Below are 23,704 nucleotides of genomic sequence, written 5' to 3'. Positions count from 1 at the left end.
TCTACTAAATAGGTCGACAAGCTGACCGGATATCTGACGAGAAATCTAGTTAGGTCAACAAATCGATCGGATAGCTGGTACGAAATCCAGATAGGTCGACGGGCTGACCGGATATCTGGCAAGAAGTCCAGGTAGGTTAACAGACGAACCAGATAATTGGCATGAAGTCCAGACAGGTCGACGGACTGACCGAATGTCTGACACTGGTAAATTAAGGTAAGTCACTGGAGGAGAGTGTCTAAGTGAGGATGCGGTTGAAGGGACAATAGTCCCGGCCGGTCAAGAAAATTCTATATATTTTATGTTGGGTCACTACTTCAATAACACATTTGTAATGAAAATGGTGCTAAAGTTACACATCAATATAACCTTGACCATATCTCAAAGAAAAAACACTAAAAAGAAACTTTACCGATGTAGAAAAGAAAAGATATAGGTATAAGAAAACACATATCTCTATTGGATGATACTTGTGAACAAAAATAAGCTTGATGCCCACACAAGAACAAGAACCAATGTAGCTTCATAAATTCAAGAGATATATCAAGTCTTCCATAAGAATTCAGCAACATTAGAAACAGATTCCACTAATCAAAACACAAGTAAATTTGATTTTATTCAAAAGAAACAAACCGCACCCACCTAAAATAGAATTTGGCAAATCTGTCAGTAATTGCAGTGGACAAATCCGGCTCAAAAATAACACAACATGTAAATTTAAAGACAACATAGAAATTTCCACAAACCAAACAATTCATGCATTTTAGAAGCACAGGATTCAAAACAGTCTTTTTGAAACAGAAAACCAAACTTCAACACCATAACAGTTTAGTATAGTTTTATTAAACTGAAAACATCAGCACCATAACAGTTCACTATAGTAGGTTGAGTTACAAACCAATGAACCAAAATTTCAACTCCAAGAAAGGAAATCGAGTGAAAGAAATCCATTGTTATCCTTAGAGAATCCCTGGGTTTAGCAGTACCATCAGTCCACCAAGTGGCGACCAATCTAGCAACAATATTTCATCCAAAAGGAAGCTATCGATATTAAGTAGTAGTGGCGAACAAATAAGCATCTTTAACACATATATTTGCTTCCAAAAACTTAAAAATCAAATTTATAATAAACAATAATAATTTTAATCTAGAACGAATATTGATTGATTGTTGAGTTTCAAAGTACTTTATTTAGGACCATGGATCGTGAATATTCAACGTCTACTTGAAGTTTTACTTCCTAAAAACCTACTAAATTTTTTGGACACAAAAGGTGTTAATTCAGCAAACTCTAAATGAAATCAATGAACCACAAACCCTAAGAAGGGCCAAGGGTGTCACACTAATTCATATCTCCAATATTATTGGAGCATATTTAGTTAATGTGGAATAGGGAATGGATTAGCTAGGGTTCTAAAAAAAATAGAGTATGATTATAATAAAGCACTGATTGCACAAATATACAAGCAAAGTTGTAATCTCTATAGGATATGCAAATTCAAGATTAAGATAGAATAGCATTAAAAAAACACCTATAGAGATGGTCATTCAAGATCTTAAAATGACTTTTGAAGCCATAAATAGTCTACCTAAGCATCAGTTTACAAGAATGAATTAATTCAAGCAGTTTATGTATCAAAAAGTTTAGATTGTGGTACAATCGTAATACAATCCACTACAAGAAAAGTCTAAAAACTAATAAATTCAATGGAGGAACAACAATACTTTATCACCACCAAATGAATATATATACAAATAAAATTATACAAACTTAATGTGAGAATACCTGAACTAGGAGATCAACGGCGGGGAGAGTTAAAAGCATCCCTTTCTCCTTGGCATTTCCAATAATGTCGTCGAGTATTTTTAGCTAGGCTTGAAACATTAGTATTTAGAAATTTTATGCCACCAAATATTATGTAGTCCTCAATAATACTTATAGTCACCTGCAATCATCTAATGATATAAAATAAGATGAATCATATCAAACATAATATCAAATGTAGATAATAAGCATAAGCCCAGAATATCACAGCCAAGAATAAGAATATCTAGATAAATAAGAAGGGTAAAGGAAATCGATCCTAAAGCCAATCCCACGACCATGAAGATAAATAAGAAGAATGCCTGGAATACCTGAATACCAACTCTAATCTAATCGGGGAGAGAAGCTCAATCCCATTGTTAAGAATAAAAATGATGAAATATCTTAATACCAATTAGAATTCGACTGAGGAGAAGAGCTCGATCCCACGACCATGAAGATAATAATCATAAGAATGCATAGAATACCTTAATACCAAATATAATCCAATCGATGAGAGGTGCTCGATCCCACTACCATCAAGATAATAACAATAAGAATGTCCAAAATACCTAAATAACAATTATAATCTGATGGGGAGACCTCGAACCAAGAATAAGAATGCCTAGAATAATTAATTGGAGAGAACCTCGAACCAACGAAATACCTGAATATTGATTATAATTCGATCGCGGAAAGGAGTTTGATCCCATGGCAATGAAGATAATAAGCATATAAGAATGCCCAAAATACTGAATACTGATTATAATCCAACAGTGAGAGGAGCTTGATCCCACAGCCATGAAGATAACAAGAAGAAGAATGTCCGGAATGCATAAGTACTGACTCTATCTGATCGAAGAGAGAAGCTTGATTTCACGGCTAAGAATAATAAACATAAGAATGCCTAGAATACTGATTATAATCCGTTTCGTGAGAGGAGCTTGATTACACGGCCATGAAGATAATAAGTATAAGAATGTCCAGAATACCTAAATAACAATTATAATATGATCAGATAGAGGAGTTCGATCCCACAACCAAGAATTAGAATGCCTAGAATAATTATAATCCGACTAGGGAGAGGACCTCGATGCCACAACCATAAAGAATGCCCAGAATATATGAATACCGATTATAATATGATTGGAGAGAGAAGCTCGATCCTACAAACATGAAAATAATAATAATAAGAAAGCCTAGAATACCTGAGCATCGACTGTAATCCAACCAAGGAGAAGAGCTCAATCCCATGACCATAAATATAACAAGCATAAGCAAGGCTAGAATACCTGAATAATGATGATTATAATCCGATCGGTAACCTCGATCCCATTGTAATGAAGATAATAAACATAAGAATACCTAGAATACCAAAATAACAATTATAATATGATCGAGAAGAAGACCTCGATCCCACAACCAATAATAAGAATGCTTGAATGAATAATTATAATCCGACCGGGTAAAGGAGCTCGATGTCACAACCATGAAGATAATAAGCATAAGAATGCCCAAAATACCAGAATACCGATTATAATCTAATTGGAGAGAAAAGCTCAATCATATAATCATGAAGATAATAATAAGAAAAATGCCCAGAATACTTAAGTACCGACTAAAATTTTACCGGGGAGAGAAGCACGATCCCACGGCTAAAAATAAGAGTACATGCCCAGAATACCGATTATAATCCAATCCAAAGGAACTCAATCCCACGATCATAAAGATTAAAACTAAAAGAATGTTCGGAATACCTGAATATCGATTATAATCTGACTAGGGAGAAAAGCTCGATCCACCACCATGAAGATAATATAAGCATAAGAATGACAAGAATACCTAAAGTACTGAGTACCAACTATAATCCTATCAGGAAGAGGAGCTAGTTCAATGGCCACGATTAAGAATCCATGGAATAATTGAATAATACCAATTATAATCCAATCGGGAAGACGAACTTGATCCCATGGATATCAAACAAAAAATAACCAAAATACCTAAATATCAATTATAATCCAAACGGGAAGAAGAGTTTAATCCCACAATCCTTGAAGATTATTAGCATAAGAATATCCAAAATACCAAATATTGATTATAATCTGATAACAGATTGCTCGCTATGAATAATAATAAGAATGTTTCGAATACCAAAATATTTTGTTTGGACAGGGAGAAGAATGTTCAGAATAGCAATTCAAAAGTATGATTTACCTTCCAACTCAAGTAGGTCATTATACCTTTAATTAATGCTAAATTGTGATAGAAAAGAAACAACTTTTCACTTCTTGTCATCTAGGGGTTGAACTTCAATAGCATGGTATGCACCCACATCATCAACAAATGAGAGAGACATTTAAAGTTAATATGAGTTTCAAATTCCAAAAGAAAGATGAGAAGAATCCATGTTAAGTTACAAAATACCTTCAATATACTTAACATAATCATCATCTAAATAAAGTACCCACTACAACCTTCTAATAAAGTACCCACTACAAAAAAGAAAAAAATGTTGTAGGACTGAATTCAGTTGTCAATAATTCAAAAAGGAAAAAAATGCTGCAATATTTTTCAAGTTACCTTCTAGGAACCCACTAGAATTAATACATATACCTCTAAATTACAACTTCTTATTCCATTGATTGAATACCCACTAGAATGAAGTTACCTTCTAGGATAAGTATCACCAGAAATTTGAAGACAATCAATGGTTGGCAGTGGATGCATATCAAAACACATCACTACCAATGTAGATGCTGAAATAGAACTTTAACATTTGGAAAGTGAAAATTTATCCTCCTACACCTTAAGTGTCATTGAATCATGGCGTATTAAAAAAGAAAATCAAACGTAATCATTATTATATGTGATTAACTTCCCAAATCTGGAAAAGAAAAGAGATACTAAAGAAAATGGGATATCTAAATAAGAGTTTTTAGGTAATATATGAACAACTAATAAAAACTATTCTATATATAAGTCATTAAAATTATGTAAACAACATGTAAGAATCTACACTTGTATATATAAAAAAGGTACGTTGGTTTTAAACCTTTGCAAAAAAAGATGATGTGGTAGGGGAAACATCTTATGCTTTTAGAGCAACAACATTGCTGCTGCTATAGCTCCAATTATCGGGTCAATAGACAGCATCACAATAAGAGAAACAAAAAAGGTATCATTGCCCTTACTATCTAGAAGATCAAATCTTTACTAGACAAAGCATACTGATGTTGATACAACTTCAATGTAAAAGAGAAAAATGAAGAGCTAAAATGGCATTCTGACAATAAGTAACCTAAACTGCTACTTATAATAAGATCAAGGCCAAATTCCATTTTTCCATCAATCTAGGAGTCAAGTTACTACAAGAGACACTTCGAACACTAATCAAAAAGAAATATTGTTATTGTGGACAAGTTAGTCCTAACGTCCTTACAAGAGGATAATAGCATTAAAGACCCAAAGCCCAAAATTGTTAAATGATGACAATATCTTCTGAGTTACTTGCCTTGAGAAAGTAAAGTTATAGACTTTTCAAGATACATAAATTGGATATGTCAATAGGGTCAATAGAAAAACAATAAAATCACTGATTGATACCACAAGCAAAGCAAATGCATGAACAAGAAAGTGGATGATTCGTTGCAAACCTCATGAAGTTAGATTAGATATATTACACAAAAGAGAACTAATTCCTTGAAGTTACATCTATGGAAAAGTGTTGTACTTGTCATCTCAGTACTGAGTGCCAATTCAGTAAAGCTGGTAGATACTGAGAACCTGCAGGATGGGGAAAAAAACCGCATGAGCACACTAATGAGCAATTCCGCTGTCCTTCCTCAATCATTGATGTATTGAGCACCAAGTAGAAACGAACTTCTTGCAGCAACAAACTAACAATGAGAGTGGCAGTTGAAGTATCTTACCTGGCAGAGATAATGACTACATCATCAAAGGAAACTCTATACTTTTACAATGAGACGTCATTTGATTTTATTATCATCAAATGAAACTCAAATTACAGTTCAGGTGTTGGTTCCCTGTTACAGCAAAACTAATTTATGTTAGCTTGCATTTTGATAGACGTTTGTCAGAAAGAAAGGAAAAGAAAAGATTTCTTTTTTGAAAATGGTAGAACACTAGAAACCACAAAGAAATTAGCAAGATCTCAGTTATTTCTTTGTCATTAGGACAGCAAAAATCTTGGCATATATGCGTTATGTCAGGATAGCCTACGGCTCAACACCGAAACAAAAACTTCATACCAAGAAATCAATAGCTTGTCTCATGAAGAAATCAATAGCTTGTTTTAAGTTATTCATCCCATGAAGAACCAACCTGTAAAGAGCACAAATCAGTTTGAGTAACAAATAACCAACTTGAATACATTTCTCTAGGATCCTATACCTCAGACTTTGTTTTTTTACACCACAACTCAACTTCAACAAGACCAGCATTCATGTATTCACCATTGACTTATGATGAAGAAGCAAACTACAAAGTGGAAAATAGTAGAGTGTAACTACTTACTGCATAAATAATTTTGAAAAATAAACTAATTTAAAGATCAACTACCTATTTTCTTTACATAATAATATGTGGTACCTGAAAATCAAAGCTAAACTTTTAGAATACATTTTTGGATGGATCAAAACAAAATTTCACTATATTCAAGCCCGCATGATGAATGCAGACTGACTACCTCTTGCTATTCTAGGAGTCTCAGGATCAACAGAAATATCTTCTCAAAAAAACTCAAGTCATAAATAGTGGAAAAATCTAAAAGTTCAAAATTTTAAATTTATTATTAATATAGAATTTTTGCTACTTGAAACAATAAAAATTAATTCACGTACAATAAAAAATGATCCCATCTATCCAGTGGTAGCTTCAATCTTATATCATTATGAACTCTTTGCAAAGCTACTACTACTATGTTTTGTTACAAATACACATTTAATAATGTAAATAGTCTCTTCTTTGATCTGCCATTATCCCTCACACACTTTACATTGTTGACTAAAAAGAAAACATTTAATAAGTTTGATATTTGATTAATTCCATTATTCAAGAATTTGTTATAAACCTTGTCATGAAGAGATATACTTGCATGTGGAGTATGTAACAAAGTAAACAAGAAAAATAAACCGGGATTAAATCCTTTTTAACATTATGACAGATAATTCCATATATCTTTTTCACATATGCTGTTAGTTGCTTGAACAATAAAGAGGGTATTTTGCCTCCACATGCGACAGATAATTCATCCCGAGAATGTTACGAGGAGTGGAAACTTTAGATTAGCAATACAAGTATAGTGTCAATAAATAGTATAAAATAACTACCAAATGTCATCATGAAAAAAAAACTCAACATAATCAAATGAACTCATACTCAAGAATGAAGTAGGAGTAACAGGTTTCCAATTTGTAGTACCCTCAATACCACTAGCTACCTTCAGACTATGTTGCAATTGATAGCCAACAAGCAATATGATTATTATTCTCCTCTTCCTAATCATAAAAAGAATCCAAATCTAGTAGCAACAAAAAAGATGATACCAGTGTAAAGAAAAATCCTAAACAACTTTTGTAAAATGTGTGGCAAATGATAAAAAAAGTTAAACAAATTAATAAAATGTAGAAGTATGGTAATATTTTAGCTTATGTAATCTGATCTTGCAAAATTACCTCAATTACTGAACCAATCATCTACATGTATAAGATGATTAAAAACACTAGTTTTAACCACTTTAAATGATTTCCAATGCAGAAGACATTATAAAATCAAACAAAATTGCAAGTGAATTTCTAAGTATACTACGTATACTAAGATATCTTGCACCATATCTCAAAAACACTTTATAAAAGTAACTTTACAAAAGAAAAAAAAAGAGGAAAAAGTATAGGTATAAGAAAGCATGTAATGACCAGACAAGAGCCAATGCAGCTTCATATTTTCAGCAACTTATTAAGTCTTCCACAGGAATTCAGCAACAGCCGAAGCAGATTAAAGTCCCCCTAACACTTGAAAACCTGATTTTATTGACAAAAAATAAATTAGACACAAAAATAAGACTAATGTCATAAATGGCAGAGAACACAAATCTAGAAACCAATGTGACAAAATATAGATATGAACATTTAGGCATTCCAATTTCAATGACAATCCACAAGTTTTCACAAACCACACTGATTCATCCATTTCAGCAAAAGATTGAAATAGAAAATCTTTCAGATATATAAAACTCAACTAGCTCATAAGAGTAGGTTGAGTTTATTGAAAACCAATGAAAATTTCAACTCTAAGAAGAAGAAAAATCAAGTGCATATTCAAAAAACTAAATCACACATATATCAAGCATATTGTTACCTGAAACAAGTATAAAAATCTTAGCTTCCAAGAAAAGCAAGCTCCCATATTACAAAAGGAATGATAGAGTTTAAACCTCCCAGAGCAACAAGAAAGCAACTCTGTGCAAGAATCCACTGCAAGACTGCAATCACAAGAGTAAGACAATAAATACACCACATTCATACAATATAGACCTCAGATTTATTAGAAATACTCAACTAAGTAATTGTTTTACTATGTGCAAAGTAAAAAAAATGCATTGCGATGTAAATAAAAAGAAATTCACAAAATAAATACCCATTATAAAATCAAACAAAATTGCAAGTGAACTTCTATTGATATCTAATCTCAAAAGAAAACAATTTATAAAAGTAACTTTACATAAATAAAAAGGAAAAAAGTATAGGAATAAGAAAACATTTATCTCTATTTGATGACTATAATGAAGAAAACCATATTGGTGGTCAGACGAGAGCCAATGCATCTTTATAATTTAGCTTATCAAATGTTCCACAATAATTCAACAACAGCTAAAGCATATTCCAGTTCCTATAACACTAGAAAATCTAACTTTATTAAGAAAAAAAAATAAATTAGACACATAAAATAAGACTAATGTCATAATTGCAGAGAACACAAATCTGGAAACCAATATGACAATCACATTTAGGCATTCCAATTTTAGTGACAACCAACAAGTTTTCACAAACCACACTGATTCATCCATTTTAGTAACATATTGAAGTAGAAAATCTTTCAGATATATAAAACTCAACTAGTTCAATAGAGTAGGTTGAGTTTATTAACTATAAACCAAAATTTCAACTCAACAAAGAAGGAAAATAGAGTGCAGATTCAAAAAACTACATCACATTAAGCAAATTGTTACTTGCAGCAAGTATCAAAATTTTATCTTCCAAGAAAAGAAACCTCCCAAATTAAAAAAGTGCAGTGGTCATCAGGATAGAGGGCAATGAATGATGGAGTGCAAAACTAAACAACTTCATGCAAGCATCCACCGTAAGACTACATACAAAAGAGTAAGACAATCAATATAGACTATATAGATTTATTAGAAATACAACTAAGTAACACTAAGAAGAGTAAAAAAAATTGTGTTGTGATTCAAATTTAAGCTTGAATTAATCAATATCTAAAAAGTCTAATCCTATTGATGAGAAACTGTACGTATGCTAAGATATTGCACCATATTTCAAAAGAAACACTTATAAAAGCAACTTTACAAATGTAACAAAGGGAAAAGTATTAGAAAGCATGTATCTCTATTTAATGACTCATGTAGAAAACCATATTAGTGCCAATGCAGCTTCATAATTTAAGTTGATTATCATGTCTTCCGCAAGAATTTAACAACAGCTAAAGTAGATTCCAGTCCCCCTAACACTAGAAAACATGACTTTATTGACAAAAATAACAAATTACACTCTAAAAATTTCAGAGCATACAAATCCATAAACTAATGTGACAAAATTCAGATTTGAACATTTAGTAAATTGATCAGAGACAACCCATAAAATTTCACAAACGACGTTGATTCATCCAATTCAACAGAAGATTGAAAATATATAAAACTCAACTATTTAAATAGCATGGATCATACAAAGGACAGATTGAGACACTCAGTAAAGTTCACTTACTCAGATGACGATGAGTGAGCAATAGTTCCACATTATTCTCCTACTTGGATATATATGGTTACCATTATCAGGTCAAATAGAGCAAGAATGAGGATTAGGGGAAGCTAGAGAGAAAGAAATGTGCTTCTGTATCATGAAACCTGAGAAAATTGACCTGATATCATGCCTTCAAATTTGTTTAATTATCATTTTTCAGAATGCTAACTCCGCCCATGATGAACAAAAAATTCCGGTTTAGATATCATTAATGGAAATAAACAATCAAAGATGGTTGTTGCCCTACCTCTATGGGAGTGTTTAGAACATCCAATAATTGCTCTACAACAATGTGGATTAATGGATCATCTTGCTAAGTATAAATTTTAACCAATAAGAGTAAAGAAACAGCAAATACCAATCTACAATAGAGAATAGAACGAAAAGCAAAGCAATGTCAAGAGGTAAACCACCAAAACTACTATCACAAATCTCATACCTTTGCTAAATGTTTTGCAAGAGTTCTAGTGAAGATCACAACACCTTCCACCATCACAAAGGCCAAACACTGCACTACGTCGCTCTCCATATCTATCAATTTTCATTATCCGATCTATAAGTCTAGACGCAAGTGTCTAGACTGGAACAAGAAAAATAAGGATAACAATTACCAAGCAATTATAAGAATATTAACAACAAAGTGGTGAAATATATCTTAAAAAGAAAAAAAAACAATAAGAAACAAAGGATTAAATAATTCAAAGGGAAAAAAATAATATTATTCACAAAATGAAATTACCTGCTTAGCTTTTTGCCTCAATAAAAAATACCTGTTTAGATGTCATTGATGGAGAAGAATAATCGAGACTACTCGTTGCACTGCTCCGAGGGAGTGTTTAAAACATCCAACAATTGCTCCACAACAATGTGGACTTCTGGATCATCTTGATCCAAGTATAAATTATTAGCCAATAAAGAGTAAAGTAACAAATAGCAAATACCAATCAACCATAGAAAGGAAAGCAATGGCAATAGTTAAACCACCAAAACTCATATCCCTAATCTCATACCTTTGCTAAATGTTTAGCAAGAGCTCTAGTGAAGACCTTCCCTTTCCAAAACCTTTAGCAACACCAGCAAGACCAAAGGCTGCACCACGACGCACTTTATATCTATCATTTTTCACCATTCGATCTATGAGTCTAGACACAAGTTTCTAGTAGTCCTAATGAATTAATAGAGGAAGACTGGAAAATGAAATAAAATTCAAACAAGAGAAATAAGGATCAGAATTACGAAGCAATTATAAGAATATTCATCTTAAGTAGAAAAAAAACAATAAGAAACAAAGGATTAAATATTTCAAAGGGAAAAATAATAATTTTGAAAAAAAATGAAATTATCTACTTAGCTTTTGACTCAACAAAAAATACCTTGTTTAGAGATAAACAATCAAAGACTGCTCGTTGCACTAACTAGTAGGGAGTGTTTAGAACATCCAATAATTGCTCTTCCACAATATGCACTTTTGGATCATCCTGCTCCAAGTATACAACAAAAAGGCTCTAGTTCCCTCACAAGATTCCAAAACCTTTAGCTACACCAGCAAGACCAAAGGCTGCACCACGATGCTCTCTATATCTCTATCACTTTTTAACATTCGATCAATGAGTCTAGACACAAGTGTCTAGTAGACCTCCTAATGAATAATGCCAAAAAATAAGGATAAGAAATGAAAATACATCTTGAACAAGAATTACCAAACAAATATAAGAATATTACCAACAAATTGGTGGCATACATCTCTTAACTAGGGGGAAAAAAGCAATAAGAAATAAATGATAAAATATTTCAAAGGGAAAAATAATAATATTGAAAAAAAATGAAATTACCTACTTAGCTTTTTGACTCAACAAAAAATACCTTGTTTAGAGATAAACAATCAAAGACTGCTCGTTGCACTAACTAGTAGGGAGTGTTTAGAACATCCAATAATTGCTCTTCCACAATATGGACTTTTGGATCATCCTGCTCCCAGTATACAACAAAAAGGCTCTAGTACACCTTCCCTCACAAGATTCCAAAACCTTTACACCCTGTTTGGAAATAACTTAAGTCATGGAATTGAATTGAATTCCATTATGAATTGAATTCCATAAGGAATTGAATTCAATTCTCATGTTTGGAATGAATTGCAACTTAAGTTATGGAATTCTTATGTTTTACCATTTTATCCTTCTCTCTTTTTTCTTTTCTTTTTTTACAAAGAAGAGAGAATGAGGGCACAATGGACATAATATGGAGAATTGAATTCCCTATCTAAATCACACATAAAGAGGTGTGATTTACTTTTGCTTTGTTTGATGGAATTGGAATTGAATTCCATATCAATTCTCAGCTAAAAAATCATTCCAAAGCATGGAATTCAATTCCAATTCTAAAAGGAATTGAATTCCATATCATTCCAAACAGGCTGTTAGCTACACCAGCAAGGACCAAAGGCTGCACCACGATGCTCTCTATATCTCTATCACTTTTAACATTCGATCAATGAGTCTAGAGTCTAGACACAAGTGTCTAGTAGACCTCCTAATGAATAATGCCAAAAAAATAAGGATAAGAAATGAAAATACATCTTGAACAAGAATTACCAAACAAATATAAGAATATTACCAACAAATTGGTGGCATACATCTCTTAACTAGGGGAAAAAAAGCAATAAGAAACAAATGATAAAATATTTCAAAGGGAAAAATTAATAATATTGAACACAATGAAATTACCTACTTAGCTTTTGACTCAACAAAATATACATATTTAGTATTATTAATGGAGAAAAACAATCAGAGATTACTCGTTGCACTACCTCTGAGGGAGTGTTTGGAACAATAATTGCTCTACAACAATGTGAACTTTTGGATCATCTTGCTCAAAGTATAAATTGTAAGCCAATAAGAGTAAAGTTATAGCAAATACCAATCTACAATAGGTAAATAACAAAAATTCACTAATCTCATACCTTTGCTAAATGTTTCGCAAGAGCTTCACTGAAGATCACAACACCTTCCCTCACAATATTCTAAAACCTTTAGCTACACCAGCAAAACCAAAGGCTACACCACGACGCTCTCCATATCTATCACTTTTCATCATTCGATCTATGAATCTAGACACAAGTGTTTCGCAATCTTCCTAATAAATAATAATACAAAGGAAGACTAAAATGAAAATTCATGTCGAACAAGAAAAATAAGGATAAGAATTACCAAGCAATTATAAGAATATTACCAACAAAGTGGTGAAAAACATTGATGTGGATGCCTTTGTTGAACGCCACTATAATCGGAAGCAACTAGCTTGGAATAAATCTGCTACTACCTAATTTGACAATTTGGAATAAATCTGCTACTACCTAATTAGCTACTGAATAAATCTGCTACTGCCTATTTGGTTACTCTCCAAATTCTGCTACTGCCCAAATTTGCTACTATTATAAGTAAAAATAAAAAAAGGGCATTTATTTATTTGATTCCTTGTTTCCTTTAGGGATTGTCTTTTCCTTTTTCTCCTTGAATAGTCCATATAATTAACTCCTTATAAAAGGAGTGGAGTCTTTCCTTCTCTCTTTCCCCCTTACGTGTTGCATGACCACCAAGTACGGGTCCGGATCTCGACCTGTGACTCGATCCTATACTCGGGATCATATCAACTTGGTATCAGAGTCGATTATGGGTGACACGGATCCAATAACATCCAAACTCGATGACTTCATGGAGAAATTGACCTCGCATCAGCAACTTTTTATGGAGCAAATCACCTGGAGCCAGCAAGGACTAGAGGAGCAGATTGTCGAGATTTCCCGTACTGTTCAAGATGCTAGACGACGACCTTTGCCCACTGCAGATAGCCCTACGAGCACAGAGTATGACCCTTCTAGAGGCTCGAGGGTCAGACCTGAACTGCCAACTAGCGGCACCATGGCTCCGCGATACTCAAAGATGGAGTTCCCCACCTATTCTAGAGAAGGGGATCCGATGAGCTAGGTTAAAAGGTGCGAAAAATTCTTTACCAACCAAAGGACCACAGAGGCTGACAAGGCCTTCCACTTGGTAGGGGAAGCCCAACTTTGGTTTGATGATCAGATAGAGCAAGAAGAGCCAGAGATGACTTGGAAGCAGTTCAGAGACCACTATCATATCCGCTTTGGCCCGCCTCTAAGCAACAACCCTTTGGGAGAGCTAGCAAATCTGAAGCAGACAGGGTCTGTAGAAGACTACCAGCGTCAATTTCAATCTCTCCTCGCTCGAACCTCTTACCTCCGACCCCGACAACAGGATGACTAGTTGAAGATCTTCGTATCGAGGGCATTAGAACGGAAGCAATGCTTCCATCGAGGCGGGCGTCCACTGCGTACAAATTGGGCCGGAATCACATCCAAGTTCAACCCTAGCAGCGGAGGCCCTCCTGTAGCAAAGACCAAGGCCATGGGGGACAACAGCAAAGGGACTCCACCTACCTCATTCTTCAAGCATCTATCCCGTGCGGAGATGGCAGAACGAAGATCTTAAGGTCTCTGTTTTAATTGTGACGAGTCCTACTCCACGGGTCACAAGTGTAAGCGCCTATTCTGAATTGAAATACTGGATGATGACAGTGAAGGTGAGGAAGAGGGGGAGACGCACCCAGAAATTTCCCTCCATGCTATCAGTGGGGTTAGAAACTCACAAACAATGCAGCTGTTGGCCGCATCACATGGGATACCTGTCTCGGTATTGGTGGATTCAGGAAGCGCACACAACTTCGTGCGTGAAGGGCTAGTGCCAGACCTGAAGGTGGAGATTCAAAAGCGACCGGAGCCTGAAGGTATGTATGTGTTGCCAACGGAGAGCGTGTGCCAAGCTTAGGCCTCTGCAAGTCGGTACCCCTACAGGTGGGCAAAGATACCTTCTGTTGATCTCTATATGCTTCCGTTGGAGGGGTTTGACATGGTTTTGGAAGTTAAATGGATGTGCACCCTAGGCCCCATTATATGGGACTTCCGTTCCTTGACGATGAAGTTTGTCCTGGTGGGCAAGGAGGTCCTCTGGCGTGGTCACCTGTTGGAAAAGCCAGGTACAGCCATTATACGCAGCGAGGAATTCATGGGAAACAAACTGGAGTCATTGCTTGAGGATTATGTATTTCAAGAACCTGCAGGCCTCCCTCCACCTTGAAACTGTGATCACCGCAGCTGCAGAAGGATGAGATCGAGCGACAATGCACCCAGATGCTCATCCAGGGTATCATCCACCCTAGTAAGTCGCCTTTTTCGTCATCAGTTATTCTGGTAAAAAAATAGGATGGCTTGTGGCATTTTTGTATCGATTATCGTGAGCTCAACAACCGTACTATTAAGGACAAGTTTCCCATTCCAATAGTGGAGGAATTACTTGACGAGCTCCATGGGGCGCGGTACTTCACCAAACTAGACTTGCACTCCGGATACCACCAGATTCGGATGGACCCGAGGGATATCGAGAAGACAGCCTTCCGTACCCACCATGGACACTTTGAGTTCCTGGTCATGCCGTTCGGCCTCACCAACGCCCCCGTCAACCTTTCAAGCACTACTAATGGTGTCCCTCTTCTTGGGCCTTTGAATTCAGAAGTACCAGTGGAGGCCCAAGAAATCACTCGACCTCGTACATCTGTAATAGTTACAATAGTATTGTTCAAACTTGCTTGAACAGGAATAATTCCTTTTGGTATTCTACGTCCATTCTTACGTGAACCAATACGCCCATTCCTACATGAACCAATTCTTGGTATAGCTTTTGTCATATTTTATCATCTCATAACTATGTCAGAAATATACAAAAAGAAAAGATACAGAAATATCCATTTCATGTTAAAAGAAATCCCCCTTTTGTTCTTCCTTTATTTTAAAAAGTTTTTTTTGAAAGGGTTATCCTTGTCTCTGTTTATGTCTCGGATTGGAACAAATCACTATAATTCGTCCGCGCCGACGGATCAGTCGACATTTTTCAGCCATATCTCCGTAAGTTCATTTTGGTTTTCTTTGATGATATCTTGACCTATAGCCCCACGAGGGATACTCACTTGGGACATTGTCGGCATGTCTTTGAATTGTTAAAGGCTAACCTTTTATTTCTAAAAAAATCCAAGTGTTCCTTTGGTTAGTCCCAAGTATCCTACTTGGGTCATGTTATCCATTCCCGAGAGGTCAAGGTGGATCACAACAAATCTAGGCAATTGAGGAGTGGCCCAAACCTCAAACTTGCAAAGCTCTCAGGGGATTTCTCGGACTAACCGCAAATTCATCCAGGCTTACGAGCAAATCACAACCCCTCTCACGAGTCTTCTTAGGAAGAATGCATTCCAATGGTCCCAAGAGGTTGAAGAGGCATTTGGGCAATTAAAGAAGTCCCTACCAGAAGCACCAGTGCTTAGTTTGCCTAATTTTTTCGAAGAATTTGTAGTAGAGTGTGACGCTTCAGGGAGTGGATTTGGAGCAGTTCTTCAACAACTAGGGCACCCCATTGCTTTCTTCAGTCCAAAAATAGCAGAGCATCATCTCAAATTAGCAACATATGAACGAGAACTCATTGGTTTGGCCAAAGCTGTTATCCATTGGAGGTCGTACCTATGGGGTTGCCACTTTCTGATATGAACAAACCATTATAGTTTGAAGTACTTGTTGGAGCAACACATCACCAATCACCCCAACAACATTGGATCAGCAAGCTGATTGGCTTCGACTTCCCAGTGGAATTGAAGGCGGGCCATTTGAATCGTGCCGCAGACGCCCTCTCCCGCTGTCACGAGGAGGAACCTATTATAATGGCTCTTTCTATTTCCTATGCAGAGATCTTTGATAAGATACGAAGCGAAGTGAACACCAATTCTGAGTTGTTCGGGTTACTACGCCGAGTTCAAAGTGGAGAGGAGGGCCCCGAGTGGGAAACTCGGGATGGCTTAATCTTCTACAAGGGTCGCGTTTTCCTTCCCGGCAAATCTCCGCTGCTTCCCACAGTGATCGCAGTTTTTCATGAGGCGAGGCATGAGGGGATACAAAAGACATTACACCGCCTTCGTGCCGACTTCTCTTGGTCAGGTATGAAGCGGGATATCTTGACCTTTGTGCGACAATGTGTCAACGCAACAAATGGCAGAACTTGCAAGCAGGACTACATTAACCTCTTTCCATCCCCGAACAAGTATGGGCAGACATCTCCATGGACTTTATTGAGGGTTTTCCGGAGGTAAAGGGTAAATCAGTCTTGTAATTGTGGACCGTTTATCCAAGTATGCTCTTTCATTCCCCTAGCCCATCCATATACAACAATCTCAGTGGATACGATCTTCTTCACGGAATACCTGAATCTATTATCTCTGATCGTGACAAGGTTTTCCTTAGCACCTTTTGGCGGGAATTGTTCCGACTTTATGGAACCAAGCTATCTTTTTCTTCAGCCTACCACCCACATACTGATAGACAAACGGAGGTGGTTAATTGTACCATTGAAATGTATCTGCGCTGCCTTGTTGGGGATCAACCGCAGAAATGGCTTGAATAGCTTCCATGGGCTGAGTATTGCTACAACACATCTTTCCATACTACTTTGGGGGTTACACCATTTTAGCTAGTGTACGGACGAGAGCCCCCTCGTCTCCTATCTTATTCTGGAGGCTCTACTCGTGTTGTTGCAGTAGATCGCGCCTTGATGGAGAGGGATGAGGTGCTTCAGGTGGCGAGGGATCGTTTACTACAATCCTAACAGCGGACCAAATTGGCTTTTGACTCCTCTCACGGTGAATTAGCTTGTGACTGGGTCTGGCTGCGCCTATAGCCGTATCATCAACTGTCAGTGGCTCGTCAACGTCATCACAAGTTGCTTCCCAAATATTTCGGTCCATTTCAGGTGGCGGCACGGTCTGTTGTTTACAGACTTGATTTACCACCTGATAGCCGCATCCATGATGTTTTTCACGTCTCATTGCTAAAGTCATATAAGGGCTCTCCACCAGATAATGCGGGAACCTTACCTTAGATGTGTGAAGGCCTTTTACCTGTTACAATTCTGCAGAGCTGTCTTAACAGAGGGACACGGGAGTACTTAGTGCATTGGGCAGGTTCCTCCATTAAAGATGCTACTTGGGAACCGGCCGGGAAGTTCTTCTCCGTCTACCCAACCTTCGAGCTTGAGGGGGGAGTGATGATGTGGACGCCTTTGTTGGACGCCACTATAATCGGAAGCAAATTACTAGCTTGGAATAAATCTAGTACTACCTTAGCTACTGAATAAATCTACTACTGCCTATTTAGTTACTGTCCAAATTCTGCTACTACCCAAATTTGCTATTGTTATAAGTAGAAATAAATAAAGGGTATTTATTTACTTGATTCCTTATTTCCTTTAGGGATTGTCTTAGGTCCACCCAACTTCATGTGACAATTGTAGACATCACGTCCAAGAAGCTTGTTCAATGTGGAGTACCTGGATAATTGGCTGATCAAGACGTTGAATGCACCTCAAGCCAAGACGAGTGAGACTCTATCGCCAACAGTTCTTCCACTCACATAAGTGAGAGTGAATATTTAATTATATGCTTTTGAATAAACACCGGCTATGGCACCACTTGTCATCTACTTTTTCTATAATTGTGTCAATGATCCATCATCCATCTTGTCACCATTTTCCAGTTTGAATAACCAATACGATTGTAATTTTTTGGACTCAAATAAAAGTACTGAAAGCCACGTTCTGGGTTTACCTCATCAGACCACCCATCCTTAAAGCAAGATTTTATTTTTTCAGCTGCTCCAATCCTAGCACCAGAATTTGCAGCCAAATAAATTAGAGGGAGCTTTTTATTACATGCTAAATTGGTCACTGCATGAAAGAATGCATCTTCCTTTGGACCAAATGAACCAACTCTGAAAGTGAGATCGTTTGCCACAAACTATGAGGTGCATCTTCCTTCGATTAGGGAATTCTAGGGTAGACATCTCCATTAACCAGGTTATCATACCATATCATTGAGAACAGAGGACCAGCTCACAGTGACAAAAGGAGAATTCCAATCTCATTGTTGGTAAATGCCAACTCTGTCACTTTAATGAGATTTATATTATTGTTCACCCTAATGTTACTTGATGTGTATGATTCCCGCAACTGTCTAAGTGTTGTCTTGAATGCCTGAATAAATGGTAAACACATCTTTACAAAGATATAACAGGGATGTAAATTTAACATAGATTCTGCATAAGCTACTTTCTTTCTTATGAGAATTTGAAGGGAAACTTACCAATGGAAAATCATAGCAGTAAGTTGTGTTATTCTTCCTGCATTAAAACGTCTTTTATCAATGGCCTCTAGTGCACATACATTCTAGGACCGTGCACATACATGCTATGGACCGTGCACATACATGCTAGAATGGTAAACCATTTCATGAGATTTTGTATCTTCCACTTCTCGATAAATCTAAATTGGAAGTATTTAACTGCAGATAGAATGATGATAAAGACCGAACATAATCAATCATAGGATAAAAAAATAGACAAAAAACTCATTAAATGAAGTACATTTAATGCTTCATGCTACTTCTCCCCCTAAAGTTAATTTATAAACTGCAAATGATGAAACACTCAATAGTGACTTACTTACATAGACAGTGGCATTGGTCACCACAATTCTCCAAGCACCACTAGTGGGTCCGACTCTCAAACAACCAGACAATGCATCCGAACACCAACTAATTCATGAATTTTGACAACCATTTCATTTAAGATCATAAGTATGATAGTTTCATAGTAGCCGCCCGTGATTTACCTCCTCCGTGTTGGCCCGTCATTTGGCAGGGGCGCTGGGGTGAGCGTATTCACATTTTGTCACCATAAGTATGATAGTTTCATCCATCATTCTGCTGGATAGAAAGGAAAGATTGCATGTTACCACAAAAAAGACAATTAAGCACTTCCAGTATTTGATGAAAGTTACTAGGATTCTAGTAAGGATCGGATAAAGGCAATAATAGCTCAGCATTATTAGAAGGAGAAAAAAAAAGTAACAAAATTTAGATGTAGAACTTACCTTGAAGGTTACCATGAAAATATTTGCTCCCTAAAAATGTAAATATACATGTGAGAGTAATCAGATCTGATAGTTGCATTGTGGACCTGTAACTCCAACTCTTCCAAAGTAGTCATTAATGACCTCAATATGCTTGTAGAGATAAGGGACAAATAAGGTTGGGCACGATATATTTCTATGTCAAGGGATGGGCTTGATCCAAAGCCAACATTTGTCCTTCGTTGTCTCAAGATCGTTCGGAGAAACATCCACTTGGTATTAGCATTATCTAAAATCGTGTGCGGATGCCATTGGTGATCCCTTGATGGGGTATACTTAAAGTTTTAAAGGCCTTTCAGCTTTTCCTAAGGTGGCATAAACAATAACAAGTTAAAGCTCAATCCAAAGGAGAAGATGAGAAAAATTCTAGGAATGTAGAAAGAGTCTCATCATGAAGTAGAGGTTCTTCCACATAATGCCTCTTATCAAACCACTCCTGAATCCAAAAGATTCTGGTCAATTTATTCTCTCTCAAAATCTATGCCAGTTTATCTATCCTTTCCTAGGCCTGATCTTCATCACCAACTAAGAAAAATAAACTATTAATATTCAAAGGACGACCTATTATAACTTTTCAATTTGCAACTGCAAAGATGTGTACATGTCCTGGAAAGTACTCATCTGGTTGTTAATGTCAATCAAAGCGATATGAATCATATTGCCTTTGCCAGCATGAGGAGAAAGCTCATTTGTGATTTCAGTTCCAGAATCCACAAAACGAGATGTCTCTTTCAACGCGATGCTAGTTGCTGATGTCAGAAGCTGAAGAGATTTAATGATAACCATCACCCCCATCTCTTCTCTATATGTTCTTGGTAAAATTCCCATGATGCTATCCGAACGGTGCTATTTCATCCGAATATTGTCCTTGATGATATAGGGCTGCAAAAGATGTCTCCAGTCAGACAAAGACTTGTCTTTTCATGCTTATGAAGTTTTACCTGGTATACTCTACGTATATATGCCTCGACTACCCTTCTTTGGAGGGTAGGATCAGAATGATCAAAGAGAGCTATAAGTGCGTCACAGACAAGATCTTCTATCCTCATCAATAGCCATCTTCCTCCTAGGCGTTGAAAGGTGTTCTCCTTCTTCATTAAACATTTCCAGTTCAAAAAGATTTCTCATGATGGTTGTCTATAACTCACAAAGTTAGTTTGCTCACGAAGTTGGCAGGCTTTCAGTGCCAACTGAAGCAATCAAATATGTCAAGCACGATAAATAAGAATGTCCTTTCAAATAGAGCAACTCATATTACTTAAAACATATTAAGAATAACTTGTATGATTAAGAGCAGAGAAACGAATTAGCAGATCATGGTAGGGAGCAAGGTTGGGAAAAACCAATGCTTCCATGAGTCGAAGTATCAGCTTGTTTTTATTTTTCACAGCCTTAAAGTAACAGATATGGCACGTCGTTCAAATATTAAAACTTTTATAGTACTTCAGAAGCAGCAATGTGATTCATAATCAGCATACGGTGTTGTCAGTCTCTACCTGGGTAAGAAACCAAGTAACGAAGCAATTTGCATGGTGTCTCTGCCACCAATTTAGAAGGATCATGGTCATTCTAAAAAGAGAGAACATAGATGAGAAGTTAAATCGATACCTCCAAATAAAGGTGATAACTTGGCCAATGTAATGCATCAAAAATGATACGATAGGAAAAAGTGAAACACTAGAAGAAATTCAAAATATCTATGTTTTGTAGCCACTTACAATCTACTACTTGCTAGAACTAACTAATAACATATAGATACAAATCTTTTTAGTTTTCAAATATTACACTTTTAGTTTCATCATATCTACAAGAGTTATAAAAATATGCAATATAAACAACAATATATATTCGTTATGCTCAATAGACATAATAAGCCAAACAAGATCTAACAAAGAGATTACAGTATAAAAATTATCAAAAATAAAAACTTGAGAAGGAAGCATTCATAATCTTGAATTAATGGAAATTTGAGCGATTTGTGAACGACACTTCTCCTTGGTAGACACTTGATATGCCTGATAAGTTGTAAAAGCAATCAATATCAAACAGAGTGGTCACATTGAAGGATCCAACTACAATAAACAAAATGCAAACAAGATACATGTTCCATGTTGTGGAGGATACAACAGAATCTATGTCAAGATGATTCAACTTAGAACATTGCATGAATTTAATGAGGATACATACTGAAGATTTCCTGCATTCTTGATCACAATCCTGAACATCAACTTTAGACTGCCACATTTATATTTACTAACTTAACCCATCAATCACCAAGAGACTGACTTCAGTAGTTTGATAGGATTAAAAAAAATATTAAGCAAATGTTCAACATAGCGGCACCAAACAACCTAAGATTTATGATTTGGTTTAATCTCATTTTCCCTTTCAACGTGCTGGGAACAAAAAACTTTATGGAGGAGATAATGAATATGATTGATAGGATAAAGAGGATAATATAGAGTTATACCTTGCTGAAAAAAATTGGACAATTGACTTGCATATGGCAAAATCTTATCTCCAACATGATTAATTAGTGCAGATATCAAATTCAACACTTGTACCTAAAAGATGTTAGCAAGATGATGTAAAGAATCTCATAAAAGAGGGAGAAAAGAAAACAAACATGGATCTCCATAATTGTAAAACACAAAGTTTACATGACAAAAATAACTAATTAAGTTCAAAGCCTAAAGATACTCTTCTTACACATAATGCATGAACCTCCGAATGCCAATAAAAATGGTGTTCGAAGAGGAATTTGATTTCCATTCTAAGAAAGAAGGATTCAAATGCATTGGGTTCGAAGCAGATTATAATCTAGTTAATTACCAAAAAAGCAAAGAAATGAAGTTATTCAATGAGTGAATTATTAGAATTCTTGCTAGTGCTCAACATTTGTAGCTTTACAATTCAGTCCAAAACATTGTCACTAAAGTTGAACTATTATGAAATTCAATTGTCCTAATGTGGATCTCCTATCTATGGAATAACCCATCTATATTGAATAGACCAAAATATGTAGATGACCACGCAAAGGTTTTTCAAGAATCCTTAACAGTTGTTTCCTAATAGTCATGTCATTGAACCCAAAGAATTGACTAATCACACTTGCAACAATTAAGATCTGGTAATAGTGATATAATTCAATTTTCTAACTAATTGTTATACTTCCTTGGAAAGTCAATTTAACATTAGGAAAACACATGATTTGCGTAAACTCGGGAGTAAAGCATAATCAACCAACAACAACAAACAAGTCTTATTCCACTAGATAGCGTCGGGCATTATCAACCAAAATAAACATGCATTTGTGCCGCATAAAAGTTGGTAGAAAGATCAAGTGTTGACACTTTCTTGAAAAAATAAAAAGGCAAAAAGGGCATTTTAGATGAATTGCAAGGACAAAATAGAAGAATTAAAGCAATGAAATAATAATTTGCAACTCTTTGAAAAAGGCCTAAAAACTGAAAGATAAACCTTTAAGTGAAACTCTTCAACTTCTTCCATCAACTTCAAGCAAAAACTCCAGCGATGGTTAGAAAAATCATGTTCAAAAAAGTTCTTGAAAAAATAGCAAACTAAAAATAAATGGAGCAATAATAGTTCGTTAGAACATAAATCCTATTAATAGAAAGTTGATAGTAATGCATATAACATAATGTTATTTAGATATTTTAAGGGTATAAAATGAGAAGTAATGATTGAATTTACATGTCCTTTAGAAAGAATAATACTAGCACCTTGAGCAATATAATTAAAGTGTGATGGAT

The 23,704-nt window shown here is 35.7% G+C and overlaps 1 long non-coding RNA gene and 2 pseudogenes across 3 annotated transcripts; all 3 read right to left on the bottom strand.

Moving 5' to 3' along the window:
• Nucleotides 1–752: 752 nt before the first annotated feature.
• LOC122045630 lies at nt 753–18,282 on the bottom strand. Of its 3 annotated transcripts, XR_006130040.1 has the most exons (14): nt 12,815–18,282; nt 11,229–11,494; nt 10,866–10,967; nt 10,626–10,739; nt 10,295–10,435; nt 8,180–8,303; nt 7,738–7,842; nt 6,383–6,412; nt 6,215–6,301; nt 6,073–6,145; nt 5,734–5,847; nt 3,013–5,587; nt 1,787–1,956; nt 753–1,012 (listed from the first exon to the last, which is right to left on the bottom strand). It is a non-coding gene; the product is annotated as an uncharacterized LOC122045630 (long non-coding RNA). The 3 variants fall into 3 exon arrangements; XR_006130041.1 differs by lacking the exons at nt 11,229–11,494; nt 12,815–18,282 and adding an exon at nt 11,719–12,035; XR_006130039.1 differs by lacking the exon at nt 12,815–18,282 and having other exon boundaries at nt 11,229–11,701.
• An 11-nt stretch (nt 18,283–18,293) lies between these two features.
• On the bottom strand, nt 18,294–18,832 carry LOC122048258 (annotated as a pseudogene).
• Nucleotides 18,833–19,823: 991 nt separating this feature from the next.
• On the bottom strand, nt 19,824–22,175 carry LOC122048257 (annotated as a pseudogene).
• Nucleotides 22,176–23,704: the final 1,529 nt, after the last annotated feature.

The sequence above is a fragment of the Zingiber officinale genome, chromosome 2B (assembly GCF_018446385.1).
Source record: "Zingiber officinale cultivar Zhangliang chromosome 2B, Zo_v1.1, whole genome shotgun sequence".
NCBI classification, from domain to species: Eukaryota; Viridiplantae; Streptophyta; class Magnoliopsida; order Zingiberales; family Zingiberaceae; genus Zingiber; species Zingiber officinale.
The sequence above is the reverse complement of the archived record's forward strand: the minus strand, read 5'-3'. Positions and strand labels throughout refer to the sequence as shown.